General features: G+C 44.7%; 1 protein-coding gene across 4 annotated transcripts in view; it reads right to left on the bottom strand.

Moving 5' to 3' along the window:
- DENND2C (DENN domain containing 2C) overlaps window positions 1-19,507 on the bottom strand; it is a 463,255-nt gene that overhangs the window by 139,596 nt on the left and 304,152 nt on the right. The gene's annotated exons all lie outside the window — the stretch shown is intronic.

Genomic DNA, 19,507 nt, shown 5'->3' on the forward strand with positions numbered 1-19,507 from the left:
TTACGTATATCAGGTGTGGGTAGGACTAACCTGTCTTGGATGTAGGGTAAACCATCTCAGTATATGGGATCCCATTCAGACAGGTGATCTTGATGGTGAAGGACCCACAGGCGGATCGCGGAGATCATGGATAAAGGAGGTGTACATAGACATATCACATGCTTTTTTTCTAGCAGAGACTCAGGAAAAACAGGCAAAGAGACACCCCCCAGAGAATGGGACAGGGCATCGGCTTTTCCATGTGTGATTCTAGAACGATGTTTAATCACGAAATCATAAGCCGCAAAAAACAAGTGCCAGCGTACCTGACGACTATTTGTGCACTTTAGGGTGGCCAGGTCTTGTAGGTTGCGATGATCCGTATATGCTATGGTTTGGTGTTGGGTCCCCAGGAGGTGATGTCTCCAGACCTGAAAAGCGTCTTTCACGGTGGTATGCTTGAGCTAAAACATGGTGCTGATGCTCAGTGCATTCCGGGGGCACTCAGAGCTATAATGGATATTTATTCCATGCCTCAGTGAAACCTGCACCTGCTTTGCTAAAAAAACATGCTTTCAATGTTATTCATTGCTGAGCCTGGTATGCAGGCCTCAGTCAAGGACACTGTGCTGAGAAAGCTGCTGGGATCCACAGGTGCCAGCTGGCACCAGATATAAAAAATGGTTTTCTTATGTCTTGCTCAGGATGAGTTATGGAATTGTTTTCCGTGGTGCTTTAGAAGAGGGAAGCTTTGCTCCTTGGGGGTTACTGTCGGTTGACCCGGCCGGAAACCAACGGTTACTCAGCAATGCGCAAGCGCTAATGCCAGAAGGTTCGAGAAATTGCCACCCCTTTTTGAGCAGGGCATATATGCGGAGCTCTGGAAAGGTCAGGTGGAAAAAAAACAAAGACCTCAGTCGGAGGGGGGGGGTGCCTTGTTCCGAACATCCTGTGGGCTGTTGTGCTCTCTGCCTGGCTATAACCGGGGTCTTCCAGCCGCTTCTGGCGAGATGAGGGATTCAGTTACGCCCATGGTGATGCATTTTCTCTTGAATTCTCTATCCTTTCTGTGATTTATTTCTGTTTTATCACTTCTTGCTTCTTAGCTATGAATAAATAGCTGTATAAGTGCTCATTATTTTTGTAACTGCATATCTGGTTGTGAGTTATTGCTCCATCTACCTGCGTTCAAAGTATTTGCTCTGCTCTGCAAATGTACTGGTGATAAATAACTGTCCGTGCACTCTTGGCGAGCAATACACACGGCCAGAAGGTCTTTCTCTGTGACTGTACAATGTTTTTCGGCCTCCGTGAACTTATGAGAGTGAAAAGCCACCAGATGTAACCGACTCGAAGAAACACATGACTGGGATAGAACAGCACCCAATGCAAAGGATGACGCGTCTGCCTCTACCACAAATGGCAATCCCGGAATGGGGTGCTGGAGGACTGGAGCCGTAGTAAAGGCTGTTTTGAGTGTCTCAAAGGCTCTCTGGTGGTCGCTTGTCCAGATGAACGGGTTGTGGGGGCTAGTCAGTGTAGTGAGAGGGGCAACTATGGAGGAAAAACCAGAAATAAAACGTCTATAGAAATTAGAAAAACCAAGAAATGATTGAAGGGCTTTAACCATTGTCGGAACTGGCCAGTCCAGGACTGCACAGACTTTGGATTGATTCATGGACAACCCGTCTGGCGTGATGTGAAACCTGTAAGGATATTTGGCGTGTTACAGCACAGAGTACAGCACTACTGCACTGGTAGCAATTTTTTTTTTGATGCAGCACCACCACATGGGTGTGGTGCATTGCTATATGTGTTGCCAGAGTAACATGGACATATAAGTAAAGACAGGCTATTCAGTCAAAAACGATTTTTACATATAAGATGCAAATCTATTTTTACAGTTAAAAGCACACGTGCACATTCAAAAGTGCACACTATTTTTCACCTCAAATGCCTATGGTGCAAGAGACACATTTGAAAATTAATAACTAACCTTATTAATAACTAACCTGACTAATAAAACTGCATTTAACATAACCCACTAATAGAAATGTGTCTCCACTGCAGAATTAGGCCTACTCTGAAAGTGAACTTTTAAACGCACATCCATTTTTTTTTCTCTGCTGCTCTGTCCACATAACTACAGGAAGCAAAGAGCTCGAAGGAACAGGAAATCAGTTGGTTACAAATTTTTACTGTAGAAATGAGCCATTGTGTAGTGAGGGAGGAGATGACATGATTGATTCTGATTGGAGCAGCGTCATAGCAAGTATCATGCTAGAGGCTGTGATTAGAGTTTTGCTGGGGAAGCTTGAGGAGAGGGGGAGAACAATCGAGATCTTGCAGAGCTGGGAGAAGGACCTGTTTCCTGGCTGAAGCATTCCTGCTGCAAAAGATGAGAATTCCAGGCAATAACCCCGGTTTGAGAACGACAGACGCTTGTTTTCACTGGGATTAATCTTCAAGGGAGCCAAATTCAGAAAGAGAATAGCCGGAGAAAGCTCATGCTGAACAGATAAGGTAATTACAGAAGTGTGGGAGCTGTGCGAAAGTGTGCAAAACTGTTCAGTCAGTGTATTGGAGGGAGTCCCAGTCCCTTATCAGCATATGTAATGTTACCAATTGAATATATTCTCGCAGTTCTCTGTTCATTTTATCACAAATAATGTTGTACCATTTCATTTATTTCTGTAAAAAAGGGTTAAACTGTGTTTAAAGGAAATTTCTATAATACAAAAATATCTGAAAACAGATAGCTAGTGTGTATTATTTCTCTCTTTCATTTTGCATGGGAAAAGGTTTAAACGTGGGTAGATTTTTAAACAGTGCAATTGTCATTTTAAAACAGATGTGTGCATGATTCTATTCAGTATGGACAGTTGTGAGTGACTGTTTGTAGCATAGCTTGTTGGAGGTACATGAGCCAACGGGAAGAGAGACTCTCTGGACATAGTTCCATACCGTATATAAGGTAGTGGAAATTACCACAAAAATACCACAATAGCCCATGGTGGCACACAACACTAACACTGAAAATGTGGTATCCCTAAAATGTAGGCCCGAGGTCTCTCTAGTGATCAAGAACAATCTAGATAAAAAACAAGGGATGTTGGATATTGGGGCCACAAATAAACCAACCACGCAAATTATCGTGCACATTATCTAAATAGGTCTGAATTCTGAAATAATGCAATGTATTATTGTTATGTGTGATCCAATATGAATACAGAGAGTGATTATTGCTAAAGGTATTTTGGCGGTAAGAAAATACCGCAAAGCCCCAAATATCCACAAAATACCCAACAAACCCCAGGAATTCAACTGCATTAACATGAAACTGGCATTTCTCAGGTTTAGCAAAAAGGGAATGTTTTTTGAGACGTGAAAGCACCTCTCGTACGTGAATCACATGGTCAGCCAGCAACGGGGAAAAAAAACAGGCTGTCGTCTAGGTATACAATGACATACGATGACATACGTGTCCAATATGTCACTGAATACCTCATTCATAAACCGTTGGAATGTGGCAGGGGCATTGCATTAACCAAACGGCATGACTTTGTATTCATATAGACCATAACGGGTACAGAACGCGGTCTTCCATTCATCGCCCTCACGTACTCTGACCAAGTTGTATGCGCCCCTCAGGTCTAGCTTGGTGTAAACGGAAGCATTCGTCAACCGGTCGAGTAAGGGAGCAATGAGCGGAAGAGGGTACCGGTTCTTTACCGTGATGGCATTAAGGCGTCTATAGTCCGCACAAGGGCAGAGATCGCCTTCCTTTTTAGGGACAAAAAATATAGGGCAGGCGGCAGGGAAGGTCGAACCTTGAATGTGACCCAAACGTAGAGAATTCTGAATGTACTCTTTAAGTGCCTGATCCTCTGAGGCAGACAACGAGTAAACCCGTCCATTGGGAACAGAAGCATCTGGGATTAGGTCTATGGGCAGTCATAAGATCTATGAGGAGGAAGCGCCTCAGCACTACCCTTATCAAAGACCTCTAGGTATTTGTGGTATTCTTTCGGAATACCTGCTGTGACCATGCCCACCAGGTGTTGGGTCTGTTCCATGTCTATATTCAAGGGATCATTCAGGGAAAGCTCAGCAATAGCCCCTAATGCTTGGGACGGTGTTGAACAGCTATCAGGGAGCATGAGGCACTCGCTTTGGCAAAAGGCTGATTCAAAACAAACCCGTCCCAAAGCCCAGTCTATGACGGGATTGTGGACTCTTAGCCAAGGGATTCCGAGTATCAGCCCGAACTGGGGCATAGATATCAGGTCAAACGTAATGGTCTCTCGGTGCTGGTCTTGGATTACTAACGTGAGGGGTGCAGTTTGCTGTCTGATAGGTCCCGAGATGAGTGAAGTGACATCAACGGCTTGTACGGGTTCTGGATGTGTTTTATTTCGTACGGGCGAGTTAAGCGAAGCAGCTAGTGATATGTCTATGTAATTACCGGTAGCCCCGGAATCGATGACAATATGAACTGGGTACGTAGTGTCTTGCAATGGCATTAAGGAGGCTTGAACAACCACAGGTCTTATATTCCCAAAAAGGGGGGCCGGTCCAAAGGGGGACAAATGAGTGCTCGTCCTTGCCCCTGTGTCTAGGGGCGAGCTTTCTGAAAACCCTGAGTATTGAGCTTGGGGCGACGTGGACACTCCTTAACGTAGTGTCCATTTAGCCCACAGTAGAAACAGGCATTAGCCGTTCTACGACGTTCTCTCTCAGTGGTAGTAATCAGGCTGCGGATTCCCCCTATTTGCATAGATTCCCCAGAAGCATCGGAAGCAGAGGAAAATGAGATAGGGGCAGAACTGCTGGTTCTGCTCATCTAGCATCGACCTGTACGGATACTGGGAGGGCAGGGAAGGCACTACAGCCAAGGCATCTTTCATTTGATTGTTGAAACCCTTCTAAAAAACCACTGTTTTTTTGTTTTCGGCCATGAGGTCTCAATTGACAACTGATTGAATCATGTGATATACTCGATGAGTGGAGTCCTACCCTGCGTCAGGTCCAATAGCTCTAGGTCCCGGGACTGCGCGTTGTGCCATGTGTCGAACACTTGTGTCATCTCGGTTACTAGAAGATCAGAATCATACAGGGTTGGACTGTCGTTTTCCAATAGGGCATTGGCCCATGCGGCGGCCATACTGCCCAGATGTGATAGTGTGAAAGCAGCTTTGGTGGTGGAATCAGGGAAAGCTTGTGCTCTGCACAAAAAATGTAATTTGCATTGATTCAGGAAGGTGTGGAACTTTCTAGGGTCACCATGAAATTTCTCAGGGGCTGCCAGGGGGAAAGGAGTAGGGACGTAAACAGGAGCAGGGGGTGTGTCATTTGAGGTACTGGGTTGTGGTGGCGGGTCTCCAAATTCCGGCTCAGTGGGCAAAGCATGGCGCTCACTTTGTATGGTGTCAAGGCGCTGGTAAATAGCAGTGGTAGCCACTGCCATGTCTGCCTGCAATACTGTAATTGCCTGAACCAGAGGAGCAACTGGATCCCCTGCGGAGGGTTTCATAATCCGAGCGACAAGAAACGCTTCACAGTCTGTCAAGTCTTGATTGTTGCGAGGATTAAAGAAACCTCTGTCCCAGAGTACCGAACAGAGAATAATTAATGACTCGCTGTTCAGTCTTTGAGGCCACAGGTGGTAGTTAGGTACAGGAACGCAGGAGATCCCAGACAGCCAATGCAAAGGAAACAAGCAATTACATAATGCATACAGTGATGCAAGAACTAGATGGCAGTCTAAAACAGGGATTGACAAGAAAGAACCTTACCAGGGCGAGGGAATGGATGATTCTTGAAGAAAACCAAAGGAATGGGTGTGCGAACCCTGTACCCTCAGTGAAAGGGGGCAGCAAGACGAAGCAGCAGCAGCCTTTTATGGATTCACTGGATGCCCCAGAAGGATGACTTGAAGTGAAGCAGCACTGTTTGGGGCAAGAGTGCTGTGTAGTCCAAAATCCAGGTAACCAAAACGTAGTGTCCAAAAAGCAGGATCTAGTAGAAGTCTGTTAACCTGATCCGAAGTCGAGCATCCAATGTTATCAAGCCGTCGCCAAATCCAGAAGGAGAAAGAAGATGCAGTCCGGTAAGAGTGATCTGTGGTCTGTGAAATCCGAGGAAACAGAGTATAGCTGCAGACACCAAACAACATGAAAGAACAGCTGTGAAGCGCAGTGCAACAAAAGTTCAGTCCTTTTAAACTTGCTCCGTGTCACGTGATCGTTGTTTCCATGTCACGTGACCGGCTGTGATGCGTGCACCCATGGTAACGCAAAGCCCTGCTCGGCTCGTTGTCCTATGCCAAGGTAGTTGCCAGTGTAGGAAGGGGCGCAAGCCACGGGAACAATGCTGGCCCTGCTGCGTCCAGGCTGTTAGAGAGCGCACGCTCGCCCATGAACAAGCTGAGGAGACCTTCACTTGCTGCCGGGAGGTATGTGATTGTGCAGGAGTGGATGGGGAGAATGTGCGCATGTGGGGCATGCTGGGACTTTGAGTGTGGGGAACTGAGGGACGTGACACTAAAGCACGTGACCTTCTTTTGGATAAAGATAGTCCCACACAGACGATTAATACTGTTACCGATGACTTGACCGGAGCTATTGTTGTTCAATTAGACCTAAATATGAGGAAGCCTTTGGGCATTATGCTGCCTGCTCCATCTGGCTCATCAGTTAATATGGATATTTCAGTCAATGACAACGACATACTGACTAATACCACAGCGGATAATATTCAGTGCACAGGAGAAGAAGATGGGCTAAGCCAGCACACAACTGTTCACTTAACTCCAAATTCAATTGGAGCTACTAACAGAACTAGCTTAGGCCTTAAGTGTTTACTTCTTAACACTTGCTCCCTCCTTAAACATGCCTTAGAGGTCTCAACATATATATAACCCCTGAGGATATGGACCTCTGTGCTGTTACTGAGACTTGGAATCATGCAGCAGCTGGCCCGTCCCTGGCACTGGCTATACCACAAGACTACAACATCCTGGTTCAGGATAGATCAGAGGGAAAAGGAGGCGGCGGGGGTGTCTGTTATTTATGAAGACACTCTAGATATGTAGAAAGTTGATGTCATTAATCTGGATGGGTGTGATATCCTCCATATTAAATAAAAAACAGATGCCAAAAGTACTTTTAATCTGATACTTGTGTATCGACCCCCTTCCCTCATGTGTAATTTTACCAATCAAATATGTGACATACTTATTTCATTTTTGAAACCTAATACCAGAACACTACTTTTAGGTGATTTTAACTACTGGTTGTCTGACGGGAATGACTCACAGGCCAGGCTGCTTGATGAGGCGCTTACAGACTTAGGGTTGGAACAATTTGTGAAGACCCATACACATGTTAAAGGCAACACGTTAGATTGGGTAGTGGGACACAATGTTATTTTTTCAAACCCCAACATATTCCCATGCCCATGGTCTGATCATTTCTTCAATCACTTTGAGATACTTTATGTGAGGACAAGGTTGCAAGGAAGAAAGTCATAAAATCCTCAGTGCATTGTAGAAACACAAAACATCTTACGCCTGATGCCCTTGGACCCTGGCTTTCTCCTCTACATCAGGACCTGAATGATCTTTCCTCTGTGGATGAAATAGTGGAGGTCTTTCAGGCTACCCTACAGAAGGCTGCTAATGCGATAGCCCACTGGTGAAAAAAGAAAGTTATCCAAAGGGAAACTAACCCATGGTTCTCCGAAAATCTGCAGGTACTAAAAAGTTTAAAAACTAAAACACTTTACAAATGAAAAAACTCTCGTTCAGAGGCTGATAAAGAGGCATACATTATGGCAGCAAAGAAATGTAAGCAAGCTGTCATCCAGGTCAAAAAATCATATCATGATGATAGTATTAAAAAAGGACACGCACAACCAAGGGAATTATTTAAAATTCTCACAGAGCTAGAACACCCTTACCAGGATAATAGGGAGATAGTCATCAGAGACATCGAATGGTGCACCTCAATACAAGATGCCATGGGCACCAAACTAAATAGCATTAAAGATAAGATTGTACTTGCCAAGAAAGCCTCAACCTTTAAAGAGGAGAAAACCATGAATATCACGCAAATAATATGGAAACCTGAAGATTAATTCTCATTTAAAGCCGTCAGTGAACCAGAATTGGCTCTGATTATAGAAAAGCTAAAGCCGGCTAACTGTAAGGGGGGCGTTTGCCCCCTTACATGCCTTAACAGCCCAGCTTTGGCTGTTAAGGCATGTTCCTCTTTGCTTTTCACGACTTTATGTACATTTATAAATGCCTCCTTTAGGGATGGCTGTGTCCCAAAAAGCATCAAGAATACCTGGATCACCCCTCTATTGAAGAAACCCGGCCTTTGACCCCTGGATCACCCCTCTATTGAAGAAACCCGGCCTTTGTCCCCTCGATCCGCTGAACTACCACCCTATTTCCAACTCTCCATTTTTACTTAAGATCTTGGATCGAGTTGCTTATTCAAAAGTCCTGACACATCTTAGATCCCATGACATTTTGAATAATTGGCAATCGGGTCCAGGCTGCTTCGACTTATGGACAATGGTCAAATGGCTATGCTCATGCTTCTAGACCTATCCGCCACCTTCAACCATGGTTAACCATGCATTATGGTCACCAGGTTGGAGGAGGCAGCAGGGTTTTCAGGGTCAGCAGCTTGCTGGGCTAGGTATTTTCTCAGTGAACGTCAATGTAGGGTAAGTAGCGACACAGAGGAGGCGACACTGATTGAGTTTACACAGGGAGTACCACAAGGAGCCTGTTCATCTCCAATTTTTTATAATATTTTTACTGTTCCCTTTCTCGATTTTTTGGAAAGAAAGGAAATCAAGTTTACAAACTACGCAGATGACACACAATGTGTCATCCTGCTTTCTGGCAACTTTGTGGAGGACGAGACCAACATCAACAGGATCTACGGTTTGATCCAAAGCTGGATGTGTAAGAATGGTTTCGCACTAAACACCAGCAAAACCGAATTGATGTTAGTGGGCACAGAAGTAAAAACCCGAAAAGTGGAGCTAGATTATGCTCAGATACAAAAAGATGGATGTGTGATTAAAACAAAAAACAAATGTAAGACCCTTGGGGTCTTCTTCGACCATAATCTGAATATGAAAGCCCAAGTCAGTAGCCTGGTGTCCTCAGCATCATATTATATTAAGCTTATGACCCACGCACATCCATTCATCTACAGAGAGAACCGCGAAATACTTGCCAGGTCTATGATGGGCTCCAGAATAAACTACTGTAATAGCCTATTAATCGGTCTGCCGAAAACCGACGTCAGCCGGCCTCAAGTAGTTCAAAGCAACGCTGTCAGAGTCATTATGGATCTCAAAAAAAGGGACCATATCTCTGAGGCCAGGAGGAGTCTTCATTGGCGTCCAATAAAAGACAGAATCTTGTTCTGTCTTCTGCTGATTACCCATAAATGTTTAATAAGCACAGCCCCAGTTTATCTGAAGGAAGAATTGACACAAAAAGCCAATATGCATAATTAAAGATCAAATAATACCAGTCAATTAAAAATCCCAGCCTGCAAACTGTCGCAGGTTAGGAAGGGAACGTTCTTCGCTGCGGACCTATCTGCCTGGAAATCTATCCCTCAGAGTCTTAGAGAGGAAACCTCCACTACGGTCTTTAGAAAGAAACTAAAAACATTTCAGTTTAGTTAGAGTGACCTCTCTCTGCCGCTGCTGACGATACCGGCCTGGTTAGGGCTTCCCTTAGTCACGGCTGATGTATTTCTCTGTCCCACTGTATGTTTGGCGCCCTTAAGCCTCGGGGTCAATGGTGCGCAATATAAATTAATTAAAGTAAAAAAAGTAAAGTGAATGGGGCTGGGTTAGTAGATGTGGTGCCCTGTGCCAATCAGGAATGTCATACCTACAATGCGACTAAAATGCACATTGGGTGGTCTGTGTGCTTTTTTTTTGCCACAGGATCCCCGATAGCGGCATTCCCACAACCACCCTGTAATGTTTTGGCCACATTTTATGAGTATCCCCCGTGAACCATTCCCCAATAGCGCTGACTTGTGCTGCTTCGTAATATTTAGGTACGGGAATGCCAGTCTACCTTGATTTCTTGGCGCCATTAGGGTTTTCGTCGCTATACATGGAGGTTTATTCTGCCATATATACGCCAATATCTTCTTGTTTAGGGACTTACAAAATGAACTGGAAGTTGGATGGGTAGAGCCTGGAAATAGTATAGAACTCTCAGTAGTATCACAATTTTTATCGATGTTATCCTCCCAACCCATGACATTGATAGAGGGCACCGTTTTATTAAATCAGCTTTAGCTTTTCGCAATAGTTGCAGATAGTTTGCAGCATATATTTGCTCCAGTGTATTGGTAATGGTTACCCCTAGGTAGGTGATCCTTCCTTTCACCCTTTTGAGATGTGTGCGTGATGCATTCTGGTCAGTCTGATCTGGTTGAACTGATGGGTTTAGCATTTCTGGCTTTTGCATATTTATTTTGAGACCAGCCACTTCCCAAATTTCTCTAATTCCCTCATTGGAGCATTGAACAATCTTTCCGGATACGCTAACGCCAGTAACATGTTGTCTGCAAAAGCCATGATTTTATGTTCTTCCACATGAATCTCCCATACTGTTTCTGTGCTGCAGATCTTAGCTAAAAAAGGTTCTAACTGTATGGCATATAGTATCAGTGATAGTGGGCATCCTTGTTTTGTGCCTCGTGTTATAAAGATTTGCCTGCAGAGGTTTACATTCATTGAGAGCCTTATTGGGGGGGGGGGGGTAATAGTTTGATCAAATCATTTGGAGAAATGTAGACCCAACCCCTATTTGCTCTAGCGTGTGAAAAAGGAAACACCATTCTACTCGGTCAAATGCTTTTTCAGTGTTCAGCTAGTGTTGGATTGCTAGTGATGGAGTTCTTCCCAATCAGGCAACATACTCATTGTATGTTATCGGGCACCTGTCTCTCTGGTATAAACCCAGATTGTTCTGGCCCAATTAACTTTGGAAGTACCGTAGTCAGCCCCTTTGCCAGGATTCTGGTATAAATACTCACATCCAAGTTTATTAACGCTATAGGTCTATAAGACCCACTTAGTGTCAGGTCCTTGTTCGGCTTCGGATACATCACCAATTTAGCCCCTTCCATTGATGGTGTTATCCTCCCTACTGACCAGAATGTATTATACAGTTTTGTAAGCCACGGGGCTAGCTTTGCCTTGAATGTTTTTATAGAAAATGGCCAGATAGTCATCTGGGCCAGGGGCTTTGTTAAGTGGAAGATTTTTAATGGCATCCACCACCTCAGTTTCTTGGATCTCCTTTTCCAAATCCTCCCTTTCGAGGCTGGTGATTTTTAGGAGTGGGATTGTGTTCAAGTATTCCCCTTGCTTATCCCCACCTGGGTTATCCGAGGAGTATATTGTGGTGTAATACTCACCGAATACTTCAATAATTGCATCATAGTTTACCCTCTCGAGTTTTCATTTTTAGGATAGTCTGAGCTGCTCTCTTATTTCTTAGTTGTCGCGCTAGCATACGGCCTGCTTAGTTCACCCCAATATAGTATCTCTGTTTTGCACATAGTAAGGTTTTTCTCAGCTCGCTTTGTACTAAGTAGCTCCAACTGTCCATGAATGTGTTTAAGTGTCCTTTGGAGCGCCCTAGTCGGTTGTATCGCCACCTTCTGTATAGCCTCTGTTAGTTGACCTTCTGACTCTTTCTAACTGTCCCCTTTGTTTATCCCTTTGGACTGTCATCCCTATTAATACTCCCTTAGTACAACCTTAAAAGCATCCTGTACTGTCTCCTGCTTCATCCCTGGCAGGGAATTATCCGCAAATATTGTGTCTATTCTTTCCCCTATTGTCTCCGTGAGGACCTGGTCCTGTAAAGTTTCTCTCGGAAATCCCCACTGCCATAAGCTTTGTTTATTCCCAGAGGTATCAATCCTGGCTGAGATCGGGGCATTGTCTGATAGGGAAATAGCACCCAGCTATGTCTTTTACCCGCCCCAGTAATTTTGTGGAAACACAGATGTAGTCTATCCTGGAGAGAGATCAATGGACATGGGAATAATAGGTGAAACTTTTATCCTCCCCTCTCACCTCCCTCCACGCATCTTGCAGTGCAAATACTTCTATCCTTTGCTTTAAAGCTTTTGATGGAGCCAGCATGCCTAGCGTCATCTCCTTGCTCCTGTCCTGCCGAGGGACCCAGGCAACATTAAAGTCTTCTGCCAGGATAGTTTCTCCTTTTGCAGCTCCTTCTAACTGAGACAGCGCCCCCCATAGAAAGCCATCTTGGCCTTTGTTAGGAGCATTCACAGTGGCTAATGTGTATATTTGCTGTCTGTTCAACGTGTAACTGATGGAATAGATATCGCCCAGTTGAGTCTAATGTGTTTGTCCTGGATCTGAGATGCTAGAGTATCTTTAAACGCATTCACTACTCTCCCAGTTTTATCTTGTGCATTAGCTTGGTATATCCGGGTGTAATGCCATATCCTGAGCTTCATTTCCTAATATACGTTACCCGGAACAGTGCACATCTGGATTCTCCCTCCTCACAAACACCTCTAATTTCTTTACCTTCATCAGCGTATTCATCCCCGAAAACACTATATGTTATGAGAGTAAAGGTTATGCATATCTGCAGTCACCTCCCTCTGCTGGTGTCGCCTCTTGGGTCCTTGCCCCCCTTCAATTATTCCCTGTTGGAACATCTTCCTCCCCATAACAACATCCCCTTCCCCTTTGCTCCCCAAGTGGAGAGGGTCATCCCACCATTGCCCACAATTTGTTAGGACCGATTCTCTATACTTTGGCCTGGTGGACAGATGTATAGAAGTCCAACCTAGTATTGTGACAGGGACAACGCTGGGTGCTGTAGCCAAACCAGTTCAAGGTAGCAAAGCGAGTGGTCTAGGCTATGTCACAAGAGGTGGTGAGCTTGTAAGAGTTCCCCATTGAGTACACAGAATGCAAAGTCAGGAATTACTTAGAGAATCAGTTATAAAATACTGATTTATTTATGGCCATGTAACATGGAGAAAAATGACTACTAACAGGTAATACTATCACACAAAACTAACAAGAGATAATATACACAATCACTGGAGTAGGGAAAAATACATATCAAACCCCTGCAAAAAAAAAAGCTACAGATTAGTATAAGCACCACAGTTCCACAGAGATACAATTCTAGCTTTGGAAGTACATCCCTAAGATGTATGGGCCTTGTGCCTGAAAGTTCATAAAAGTTCCATACAGTTTTTTGAAGCTGGAAAAAAATGAAGGTAGGGTCTCTGGGGTCCAATGAACAGTTCCAAGTGTTAGAGGATAAGTTATTCTAACTAACAAACGTGTCCCTAACTTTCGGAGTGCTTGCACGAACAAGCAATGGCAAAGCCAAACTATTTCAAAAGTTTATAAAAGTTATCAAAAGGGAGTTAGCGTTACAGGTAAGTATCGCTACAACTCACCCCTGTACGCTGGTTCTTCAGAGGGCTTAGCAGGTTTGCTGAAGAGGGTCCGAGGTTACTTTTCCCACCGTTAGTCTCAGTCTTTGATCCCAAGGGGTTGCAAGTTTAAACACTTCTCCGGTCGGCGACTAATGCTGTTATAAGGTCTTCCATTTGAAAAATGCAAAAGAAATCAATGCAGGGCCTTTCTCAGGACTGGACTGGACGCAGGCAAGCAGTTTCAGATGACGGCCACCGATGCACAGCTATGCAAAGGGATTAACTTACCACAGTCAGACTTTGCCTCCTATCTCGGGTCCCTTTGATGCTAGGATCACGAGGTGAGTCTTATAGCACATGATGAGGATGCCCCAAGTTCCAGGCCTTAACTCGGAACGGCGACATCTGCAGCAGGGTAGCCCAAACTCTGACCTGGTCAGCCAATGAGCAGTCCAGGGTCACTTCTGAAGGCTCTTCTTCGTAGGGCTCTGAGCTGACGTCGAGAATGGATTTTCTCTCCACTCCAAGGGTTGCAGCTCCTTCGCAGGACTGCTGGAGATCTTCTACAAGACAGGCTTCTACCAGGACAGCAGCAGAAGTTGGTCATCAGGCCTTCTTCCAACGGTCTCTGGTCTCCTTACGGGTCTTCTGGACACGCTGGAAGAGTTTCGACACGGTTGCGAGTTATGAAAGACATCTGCTAATACGGGTGTTCGACAAGGAAGTCCCCTGTATGTTCCAATACATCAATCTGCAACGTAGTCACATATGTGACCTGGTCAGTCTGAATGCCTCTGCCAAAAATGTCCCGAGGTGAGATAATTCCATATATAAGTATGTTGGAAATAGAATCAGAGTCCCAGCAAGATGGTTACTCCAGACATGCAGATAACACTCGCAACCTACCAAGAAGACAGTCGTGAGGCAGGTGGCATGAATTATAGAGCCCAACGAAACCGGTTGACAAAACACATGGAGACAGCGGGAGACTTCCCACTCCATTCGCCGTTTCAGCAACAGGGAAGTCTACAAATCACTGGATCTACCTTTATTGGCTGAGTCTTCGCAGCAATTTTTTATCTCTCAAATTAGAGTACCTTTTTTATTACGGCACACTCACCTTCAGTACTTGGCAATACAGCAACCATTGTCAAAGTACTGGTGGAGATTTGCCTCCATGTTAACTCTCTCTTTCTTTCTTTTTTTTTTAGTTACAAACACCAAAAGCCCACCTCTGGCTCTCCTGTCAATATTACGACTACTTATAACCAACCGAGAACTATAGCAGTTAGAGATACAAGTACAACCAGATACAGAATACAATTAACTGGGAAACTATAAATTGAGATGTCTTTCTCTTTTTTCCTTACTCTATCCACTATTAGATAGGCGACCCATCAGCACAGCCTAGGGGGTTGTGGTATAGAGAGTCTGGGGTAGATAGAACTTTCTCTATCCCCCTTTATCTCTTTTTTACTCACAACTGCTGAGCAGTCTTAAAGTTATAATTGGCTCATGAAAACACACTGTTCTCCTAGAGATGTTACAGGTGGTAACTAGTTGCTTCTGCCTTTCTCACCTTTGAGACTATTCAGAACATTTGATCGCTGAGGAGCATTATACTTGCCCCTCACACATAGACTATTAGTCTTGTGGGTGGTCTGCCCCCCTTCTCCTTTCGTGTTATACAATATTGCTTGGGCAGAACCCAGTTCTAATCATTGTTAAGCAATCCAACCCCACGTCTTGTTTATTCGGGTCTTGCAGCTGGACAGGATTCTTGGCTACTTCGATTTCTTTCGGGATCTCTCTAAAGTGGCTGTAGGGGTCCTGTTCTTATCCCAAAAGCCAGGTAAGAGCTGAAACTCCCACTAGCCAATGTCATATCTGGCCCACACACACACCCCAGCAGTGGTCCAATCGGGACCACTGGTGGCACAACTCATGAATACTACTCAGACAGACCAAAACCATTTTGTGGATTGGGACCAGACAGAACCCACCCACTTCCTGGCAGCAAACACCCATGGCCCTGCAGTAGCCTGCCAAAAGCCTCTGCTTTCCCGGTCACTGGAAGTCCATTTAAGGATTTTCCTGGCCTCATAGGCCAGGAATAAGGGTTAAAGACAAGATGGCCAAGGAACAAATGAGAAACCATATGGAGCGGCCATATTTGAACACTAGCGACAATTGGTAGCCAAACGCGGAAAGGCTAAAGTAAATTACGCAAAAAAATAACAAAAAGTAACTGCTGCCACCAGCCTGTACCTTAAGCACACATAGAGTAACCAGAAATCCTCAGAGTGTTGGGCAAAACAAAAGGTGTATCCCATTGTACTGAATTGTAAGATGCATGGTACAATGATAAAAAGTTACCAACGTGATAACAAGTTACCTAAAGTGGCAACAAAGTAACAAGACTAAGGGAAATAATGTTTCCCAGTACTGACAGCCTGAAGGACGTGTCAGTTTCACCATGATAAATTACCAAAAGGTAAAGGCTTCACTGCAATGCAAAAAGGGAAGGCCAGAATCAAAAATAAAAGCAAAAAGTTTGGGGGTCCATAGAAATGGAAGGAAAGGTGCTGTAAAGAGAAATATTTCCTAACATTGACCCTCCTGCAATCCCAGAGATTAAACTGTGGGGTTCTCTAAAACTGCTTGCCGGATTCCAAGTTACTCTCGGCAGCTTGATAGTCCACACCGTTGCCTCTCCCCTTATAGTAGCGCCCCTCTGTCTTTTACCTGCTAGCCATCTCCCAACTCCAATTACTCTTCTCTTTTGAAGGGTACTTTGTGCCAAATCCTGGTAAAGTTGTATTTCCACCCCGTTTATCCTTATGGGACCTGCTGTACGATCCACCTTCAGTATCTGTTCCTTCTGGTTGTAAGACATTATCGCTGCCAGGACATCTCTTGGTCGAACCCCTGTTTCACCCCTTCTTGGCCCTACCCAGTGGATCCTGTCTATTTGAACGGGCCCATCCTGGTCGCTTCTCATGAAATCTACAAAGACTTGTTGCTGTACCGTACTTTATCTTTGATAGTTTCCATCAGATTCTTAATGCCTATGTTTGATCTACTGGAACGGTTCTCCAAATCCTCGTATTGCAATTCAAGTTTTTGCAGCAGTTGGGAGAGGTGTTCTAGGATGTGGTCATTTTTCTTCTCAACTGCTTCAGTTCAGTCTTTAGTATTGCAAATCGGGACTGAAAAGTCTCTGTGATCGAGGCATTGCTGCCGGTCTTGCTTGCTGACTGTCATGCTGGAGGATGCCTGTCCGTTCTGCTATATCTCTTGGTATCTGCTGGTCCCTGCAACTCTGCCATGCCATGCCTCTTGTCCCCAGCACCTAGAGATGTTGCCTTCCAACTGTTTTTTAGGGGTCTCGAGCTTTGCCACTGAATTCTTACCCTTACCTTTTGACATTAGGCATTCTTCCCATGGTTGTTAGTGGCACCGGGGTGGGGTAAGGATATTGCCTCTGCTCTTGATCTCCCTTAAGTACTTGTGCCCAGCCGGCTATTCTTCGCAATGACTTGCAGGAGATGTTATTGAGGGTACTAAATTGTCTGCCAGCTTGCTGTCATGTCCTGCTCAGCTGCTCCCCACTTTTTGCCAATTTAGGGACCACTTGCACTCCTTTAGCTCACTCCTCCTGCACCTTTATGGTTGTTCCCCTCTCCATCTGGATCTCCACTCTGCCTGGGTTCTTCCTTTGATGTCTGTGCAAGGATTCACTGCCTCCTCACACCCTGCACTCTTCCATACACAGGCCACCAATCTGAGTTAGCAGGTGACTGCCTCACCGCTTCTCCATTCTCCTTGGTGAGTCAGCAGGGCTTAGCCTCAATGCACCTCCTCTCTCCTTGGTCTCTGGTCTCCTAGCTCAGGGGGGAGGGATCTGTGCACTTGAGCTCCCCCTCGTCATGGGCCCATGGGTGTGTACGCTGCTCTGTCAGCACTTACGTGGCTGATGCCACAGTCGATATGTGCGCCCCGGACTGCTGAAGAGGACGGAGGTCTCCTGCCCCGCTGCTCACAGTGCACATCCAAAGCTCTCTGTTGAGGATCCATCCGGGCCCCTGTCGTACTCCCCTCTGGGGACCTCTGCTGTCAGTTTCACGCTCTGCCTTCTTCCAAACGGGTTTCCCGCCCCAACCTTCTTTTGCATCTTCTGTTTCGAGCGTATCTCTCTGACTAGGGTCTGCTCACCAGGTGGGTTTCAGGGGTTTCGTCCTCCACTACATGGCTGACCGCGGCATAATTCCTGCTATCTTTAATGTTATTTGCTTTATTGTTGACGGCGTGTGGACCGAGCTCCGACGCTCAAGTCTGCTCTATGTCGGTTGCCATCTTAGAATATCATTCAATATCCCTTTCTTTAACACTTACCCAAACCCATACCCTAACACTTACCCTGACACTTAATCCACTCTAATCATTAAGCAAACCCCAACATATTTACTCTAACCCCAACTCCTATCCTTACCATAACCCATATCTTCATCCTAACCCTAAATCAAGCAATCACAAGCCGACTAAACCCTCCTTAACCCTAAAAATAATCCAGCAGCACTACATTTTTGGCTACTTTTCAGCTGCATTTGACTACTTTTTGCTCGGCAACTTTTTCACTGCAGAGGTGTTTTTACCACGACTTTTTTTCACTGACTACATTTGTGTTGGCTATATTTTTACTGGATACCCTTACATCATAATATAGCTACGGCTCATCTTGAATAGGGAACACTAACACATAGATCCTCACACCCTGCACTCCCCACCCAATCTGAGATTTGGTGATCTGCTCCCCACTGTCACCTCCCCTGGTTGCTTGTAAATCCCTTGCTGCCAATTGCCGCCCCTTGCACTCCCCTGTTAGCTCCTTGCTCACTTTTTCTGAGCTTCCCTCACTGTGTTCTTCCCCCTATGATTGTAAAGCGCTCTGTTGCCTCCCAAGTCGTCACTCAATAAATATCCTAATATTAATATCAGTAATAATAATAACAAAACTATGCATTAACCTTTCTATTAAATAGGGCCTATGACTTCATGACAAAATTCAACAACTGCCGGGAAAAGAAATATGGGTTTTCTGAGGAGAAATGTGCACATGGCAATCGTACACAACACATTTATTGAATTCTATGGCACTTGGTGAAAAGAAAAAGAGGTGGGCACAGTAAGACTAAAAGGTGCCCGAATGAAGTCAGGAAATGGGGAGCAGCACTTTTAAAAATTACTTGGCGATAGTTCTGCATTTCCAAATGTGCATTTACAAGATTTTGTGACCAATGTCCAAGCCATTTGACAGAAACATATAATAATATTCTGAGTTCTTTAACAATGTAAAGTCTTTATACCGTGCTTTATTGTACATTTTTTTCCAACACAATGTATTAAGTTTACAATAAGTACATCATGTCTCACAGAAAATAGCATAACGTAATGAGTTAAACATATTAAACATCACATAATATCAAACCCATCAAAAGAAGTATTATCCTATTTATTGTACATCTCTAATGTTTCTATGTGCTGCAGTAATACCTGTTGTCATTACCCGATTAAACGGTATGCAATGTATCACCTGTGAAGGGATGTAAGGCTGAGAGGGCCCTCCCAGGACTGGTACTTGTGAACAGAGGCTGACCTGCGTCTATAGCAAGTGCACCGCCTTTTATACTAATTATAACAGAGGGCAGAGGCCACGAGTGAAGGCTGTGACAAGTGGACCATGGAGAAGATATAGCATAACAAAACCTTTGGCATTAAGTACAGGCGTTTAGTTAATGGAGAATTAAGATGACCCATCTCATCGCAACAAAACCTATAAAATTCGAGGGTGATGGAAGTGGCAACAATCTTAACTCTTAGACACCCCCATTGCTCACAGACCATAAGCATTTACACAAGACCACAGCAGGGCTCAACAATGAGATAGGAAACCATATCATGGGTGACATCTACGTGGGCTGTGGTATTTAACCAAATCTAGGTTCTTTTGACAGCTATTACACCTATGAGTA

The sequence above is a fragment of the Ambystoma mexicanum genome, chromosome 13, assembly GCF_040938575.1.
Source record: "Ambystoma mexicanum isolate Mex_15411 chromosome 13, UKY_AmexF1_1, whole genome shotgun sequence".
Lineage (NCBI taxonomy): Eukaryota > Metazoa > Chordata > Amphibia > Caudata > Ambystomatidae > Ambystoma > Ambystoma mexicanum.